The sequence below is a fragment of the Grammomys surdaster genome, unplaced genomic scaffold, assembly GCF_004785775.1.
Source record: "Grammomys surdaster isolate TR1022 unplaced genomic scaffold, NIH_TR_1.0 126248, whole genome shotgun sequence".
NCBI lineage: Eukaryota > Metazoa > Chordata > Mammalia > Rodentia > Muridae > Grammomys > Grammomys surdaster.
In genome coordinates, this window is record NW_021621048.1 from 8,228,883 (window position 1) to 8,235,963 (window position 7,081).

Consider the following 7,081-nt stretch of genomic DNA (forward strand, 5'->3'; position numbering starts at 1 on the left):
CTGATATTCCCACATGGAAGCCTCATCTACTGCCTCAGTCTGTATCTGCCAGGTGATTTTAAGTGCCCAGTTTGATGATGCTACCTCTTCAGTGCTCTTTGCTTTTCCTGGGAAAGGCTTCACTCAAGACCTTCTACTCAGCCTGCAACTCTCATGATCAAGAATTCAAGCTAGCTGTCTCTATGGGATGTCTCTAGTACATTTCTTTTGGATATTTATAATCCAGCAGAAGAGATGGCTACTCCTATAATCTCGACTAGACCTGATTTGATGGTATTCTATGATTTAGCTGCAGCTTCTCAGTGTTACTTGCTGTTCATTCTTTCACTTCTCCTTGCTGTATATGTAATAAACTCATTCATGCAAACCTGAAAGCACCATTATTCTCTGGATCACACAGAGCATCCACCTAGCTTGACATCCCCCTACCCCAAGATTCACGGGGTGAACAGATGTGTACCCTGGCTCTGTCTACCAGTCTTTCCGTGCTGAGGACAGAAGATGCAGGAGCATGGAACATAAGCACTGGGTCTTGTGTGCTGAGTGCTGGTTGAACAGAAACAAGTGTAGGGAGTCATCTTCAGGGAGGCAGGTGTTAACCATTATTAGGCAATCTCTGGCCAACTGCTTTCTCTACTTTCCTTATTAACCGTGTCACCCATCACTCTAGCACACAACTGTCTCCTGATTCACACAGATACACAGATGATACCAGAAGTTTCTCTCTCACTGAGTTAGATGCTTCCTGCTAGTTGCTCTGATATCCTAGGCTGGAACATCATAGAACTTTCTCTCCAGCTAGACTAAGAGCACGTATGAAGGCCTGTCTTACTTACCCTCCCCACTCCTTAGCTCAGCACATACTTTAAATCAGAGTAAACGCTTAGGAAACATTTGCTAAAACAAGAAGTCCATACTTACACTTACGGAGTAGCTGTCCAGGGTCAACCTATAAGGAAGAACTCAACACTAAGGCCATCTAACTCCATAGTTAGCACTTTCAAGATTCTAGGATTCTTGGTTGTGAGCCTGTAATGATCCTGAGACAGGCCAGTATGCCCACCAGGCTGACAGGATGCCATTGGCCAAGGTAATACCCACAGCAAGAGCAGAGGTCCCAGGACATCTGTCACTGCACAGCTGTGGATCTGCTCATTATAGATGTGTTCATTTGTCTCCCTGCCACTCATCACTCAGATGACATGGGGTGAACGGATGTGTCTGGAGAAGCTGTGTGGGCAGAGGCAGCCAACATATGTATACATGTTGATATTTCCCCCACACCATGTGCTGATCCCATAGACACTGTTTGTTTTGAAGTTGTACTAATTAGAGAACTGGGTCTTGCTTCTCTCCCTGTGCTATTTTTTTTAACTTACTTTGAAAAAAAAATTGGTTCCATTCAAGAGTGTTCCTGGTACACAGCCAAACTTGTGGTCCCTTTGCCCTTCAAGAGATGTGTCAATGAACGAACATCCAATACTAATAGAGGCAACACAATCAACAGAAGCAAGGAAGATAGGAAACAATGTTTCCCTCATATCAACCTCGTTCCATGTCTGTAAGTATCAAGAGACAGGCTCCCCAAAAAGGGCGTTTTCAGTACGCTTAGGTGGAAGTGACTCATGTTATTCTGCTGTTTCTTGGCTTAAACATTCTCAAAGACACCTCTGTGACAGCAGGCTCTTCACAAGCACCTCCACTCCAGCTTCATCGCCTTCCACCCTGCCCTTCTACAGCTTTTCCGTTCTCAACTCTCCAGCCAATTCGCCAAGCTCCCGCCATTTCACTACCACACATCTGTGTGCTCAACTCCTGAAACCTAGACTGCCTCACACCTAAGAAGTACCACATCACACACTAAGAACAGCTAGAGTGTTGCTGTGTAGTCTGATTTGTTAGACTCATTCTGCAGATGAAATCAGCGAGCCTCAGAAAAGCCATGTAACTTGCCCATGGCCATACAGGTAATAACTACTAGAGCTGAGATTTGGCTTCAGATCTCTATGCACCCAATGTTATTTAGAACATTGGAAATGTCATATTTCAGCACTGGGCCCCCATATCTCAGGATTCAGTTTGATCTTTCCCTCTTCTCTGAAGTCTCTCTTGAGCCTGTTCAAACTCCTCATCTTTTCAACTCTCCCTTTCTCTTTCTCTCTCTCTCTCTCTCTCTCTCTCTCTCTCTCTCTCTCTCTCTCTCTCACACACACACACACACACACACACACACACACACACTAACCTCCTCTAGGCAAGCTCCTAGGAGAGCCTTGAAATTGCACAGCATGCTGTCTTACCTCTGGTCTGGAAGCTCCACAACATGGAAAAGGACCCAGAGCCTTGGTCCTTATGTGAAATTCTGACATATCTGTGAGTATCTAATACATTGTTTTTAAATGAGCTTATTAATAGGTGACAAAGACAGCCCAAGTCTCAGTAGCAGCAGCAGTAGCAGTAGCAGTAGACAGCAGTAGCAGTAGACAGCAGCAACAAAAGTACCCTCTTCCAAGTGACACAGCTTCCTCCATCAACACAATACCTGCCAAGCCTTCTGAGTCTCTTACAAAGCTACCTGTCTCATGTTGAACAGCTTCTCTGCACTGCAGGCATGCTGATCTCATACAACGGATGATATCTGAATCCGAATCTGGATGCCGGTGGCTTCTGGAGACATAGCTGGACCAAGTATCCTGCCCCCTTGTTAGGTCAAGCCAGGATGAATTCACCCATGACTGTGACGTGGATCCTCCCAGGCCAAACATGCCTTAACCATTGTAAACACAGGATCATGAGCCTTTGTCGAGTTACACTGACTTTCTCACAAGCATGTCCTGGAATGAAACCACCTCCCCAGGCAGGTGTGATCTGATTCTCTGTCAGGGATTTCACGAAGCTCCTCTGCCTTAAAACAGAATCCAACCTTTCCTCTCATTATTGTCACCGTATTAAACAGCAAGGAAGGACGTGCTTATTAGTGTCCTAGACAACCACAGGGAAGTGAGCTTCAAATGATGTTCTTTCTCTTCCTACTCAAAAATCAAAGTCTCAGGAGTCGTCTCATTGAAACAATTATGGCTGTAGAAACCCTACCGATGGAATCACCAGCTCCCAGGAAGAGCATTTTCATCTTTTCTTGACATCACTTGCACATGTGGTTCTCATGTAAAAAAATCTGTTATTTTTACACCGTAGAGGACACATTGGGAAGGGAGGCAATCATGGATTGAGCAGATCACATCTCACTCCCTGGCTTCCTCCTTGTACACTCCCCTGAGAGCAGTCGCCATGCTGTGTTCTTGCTGTCTCTTATCACCTCCTTCCTCACTGTAGGATGAGCTTCTGGAAGAAAGGGTTTGCCTCACCACCTCTAACGTCCCTGATGTTAAGCCTCATTACTGTTTAGGTAGATGTTCTCTCTAAGCACCACAGGATGATCTAGCGTACCTCTGGAGTATCCCAGGAAGATTTTCTGAATAAACGAATGTATGAATGACAAAACAGTCCCGAGTAAGAAGACCTCATGATCTCTAGTCCATGTAGTTCCCAGATAGAGACTTCATTTTGACTTAAGCAACCTTCATATCTTCTACTGTAAAGACAAAGAACTACAGAGTCCACATGACGTGATTCTTTCTTTAGTGTCTGCCACCCACTGTGCTGCGGAGGTAAAGAAGAGCCATAAAGTCCTGAGCACTGCAGGCCCCACAGCTATGGTGTAGGACTGCCCAGCTAAAGGTTTCATTAGGGAAACCACAGTTTGCACATTTCAAAAATGAGGGTGCCAAGCATTGGCTAATAGCCAGTAAGTTAGTCAGATCTCTTCACAGACCAATGGCTCAATGCACAGTCAACAGGCCATCCACAAGAGATTGCTTCCTCCATATCAGGACATGCTTGGCTCCTGGATCTAAGGTGAGAAGAAGTTTTTGTGAGGCTTTTCCTAATGTGCTATGGAAGGGATGGCTCAGAATGAGAACAGTTTCCACCAGTCCTACACTGAGACACTCATCCAGCCCTCTCTCTACTTGCATCTAGTCCTTTCAGGGCAGAAGGTGATCTCAGACCTGAGGCTTCCTCCTGAACTGTATAACAAGGGGAGGAGAGGAGGGTAGGCAAGGTCCTTGAAAGTGGAGGGTAGGCAGTTAAGAATCCACACTAGAGAGGCAGCAAGGTAAGACCAGGTGTGAGCCGAAGTTCAGCTCCCACATGCTCCATTGTCCCACCATAGGTCTCAAATTTGGAGATAAACAATTATGAACTGCAAGACAACAACACTGAAATATTAAACTGCAGGTATGGGACCATTCTGAACACAGAGACTATGTGCCTACATGGATACTGGTCACATATCCATGATGGAGGCCCTGGGCTAGATAGAGCATAAGCAAATGTCCCGTTACCTAGAAGATCAGGGAAAGAAGGGCAGGACTACGTGTGGGGTCAGAGGAGGTGAACACCACTCTTCTGGGAAGACATGAAGGACAGAGTAGTGGACATGGTCCTACAGCCCACCCTGCTGGGTGTCAGAGAGCTCACACCTCGCCTTCTTCTCTGAGAGGCCTTCCATTTCCCATAGTGCTTGGAGAGGCATCTCAAGAGAAGCAGCATCAACTTCACCTACAAAACTGTGCCTTCTCCAGGCTCAACCTAGTCCTTCTAAATGAATCACATTTGAGTGATGCCCTCGTTGTGATCTGATACCTCTCCAGGTAAGACCAGTCCAAAGATTCCACAAGTATTGATAGCCCATCAGTATGAACAGTTATCCCAGATCACTCAACCAACTCGAGCAACACAAAATAATGCTCAGAAAAGAGGCCACAGAGCCAGGCTGTTTGGAGTTGAGCCCCAGCCTTTGCCATAACCTAGCTGTGTATCCTTGGACAACATGGCTAACTTCTCTGTACTTCAACTGTTATCCACCATCTGTAAAGTGACAATGCTCCTATCTCCCGATGATCAAAAGGCTGAGATTCCTAAAGCATTTGGCAGAGTTCCCTGACCACAGTAAGTGCTCTGTATTTGGTCATCAAGATAGTAAGGTAACAGTGAGAGTTAACACTGATGGAACACTAGAGACCTGGCACTGGTCATATGTTTAGGATAAAGATCTCATTTTGCGTGAAAGTTCTTCCCATCTACTCATCCTGCTGTGTGGTGCAGAAGTATTCCTAGAGAGTCCACAAGAGCAAATGTACAGCCAACTTTTCTGTCCTAGGCCCATGTCTGAATCTATTGCTGATTCATGGAGCCTCCGTCCTGCTCCCTTGGGAAGGCCAGTCAAATAAAGTCTCCATCTATCTTGGTTGTAGAAAATTAGATTGGGCACTAAAGAAATCTAGCACATAGTAGATCCTGGATCCACATGGGTCCTTCTATAGTCACATAAAACCTGCTGCATATTGGTGGACCAGCCTTCATCTGTGACTGCCATGTTATTTGCAAAATGAAGATTACACCACAATCTCAGCTCTTGATTGCACATCCCTGCTAATCAGAGAAACATCTTCACTTGGTTTTAGCCCTTCTTTTTGAAAGCTCTGAGGACCTTCCTCATTTCCCCCTCTGTCGTGGCCCTTGTTGCTGCTTTTCTCCTTGAAGAAAGCATATAAATATATTCAAAGAACACTGGCATTTAGATGCCCTACAGTTTAAGGACCTATTTAAAATTAAGCATGCTGAATAAAAGGCCTTTATGAGGTGTTCTAAACCCCTATAAAATACCATCACCGACACCTCAGTAAGCGGGTTATTTGCAGCTTCATAAACAGGCCTACATGGTGGGTGTCTCAGCCACAGTTGGTACTACATTTTTTCCTTCCAGTAAATGTAGATATAGCCCTCAGAATACTGTGGCCATGGCCTCAATAAAGGCACCAAGTTCAGACTAGGATTGGTGACCCATTAAAGAATTATACTCAGGAGTTAAATAATGTCCAAATCCCAGGAAGGCAAAAACCACATCAGGATTTGGAAACCTCAAGGTCTAAAAATGTCCTAACTCCTCCATGCCTGATGATTCTAACAAGCCTGGATAATGTGTCATCTTGCTTGGACATCACCTGCAAGGATCCCGTGTGTAGGAGAGGGGTCTACAAACTCCAATCAGTTATTCTTCAGCCAATATGTGCTCGGGACAGCCTTTCTACTGTCTCTACTGAAACACCTCCCCCACTTTCTCAGAGATTCAAGGTTAAGATTCAGATGGAGAACTACAGACACATTGTACGGACATCAGCTCTGGGGTTTTACACTATATTCCCATCACATAGGATGCAAAGGTTCTGGGGAATTGGGTGTTGAAGACACAGTGTCTTTTGTACTGACTTTGCAATATCCTATGAATCTATAGAGTCTTATTCTAAATAAAAAGGTAAATTCAAAAGGAGATTCTTAGATTTTAAGAGGATTTCATGACTACTCAGTAAATAATCCACAGTCTACTAGGCTATGACCTGCCTCATCCCTTAGGGAACCAATTTCTAAAAGAATTGTGAGGCCTATTTTTTTTGTAAATTGCTCTTTGTTTAAACTCTGAAAGGAAAAAATGCCTGCAACATCCTAGATTTTTGAGTTTTGTTCTTGGGGGAATTTTTTTTCTAAGTACCAACATTATGTCCTAGAGAGCATGGTCTTTTATACTATATATAGTAAAACTGAAAAATCTTTACATGGGCTAATTCCTTGGTCATCATTTTATTCAATACTCTTTTTCTATATGTTTTGATTAACTTCCATCCAATTAGCAATTCAATAAGTGAGTGACTAGTGTATACCTATTATGTAAAATAAATCTTCAATATGTATGGCAACAACTTTGGCCTAAGTGATATCACCAACATTGAGTCATGGATAAAGTAAAAACTGGACAGAGTTCTTTGGGCTGAAATGATCTTGTGACACCCAAGAACAGCAAGAATGCCCTTAGGTAACTCAGAGAATTTTTAAAATTTTTAGTTAAAGGCATTGCTAACTATAAATGTGTCATTTAAACCACAGCTAGCAAAAGTGAAATTCAGCTAAGAATTTGAAGAATTGACTGGGGTATAAAGTGTTGGAGAATGGTGCAGTTACTGTC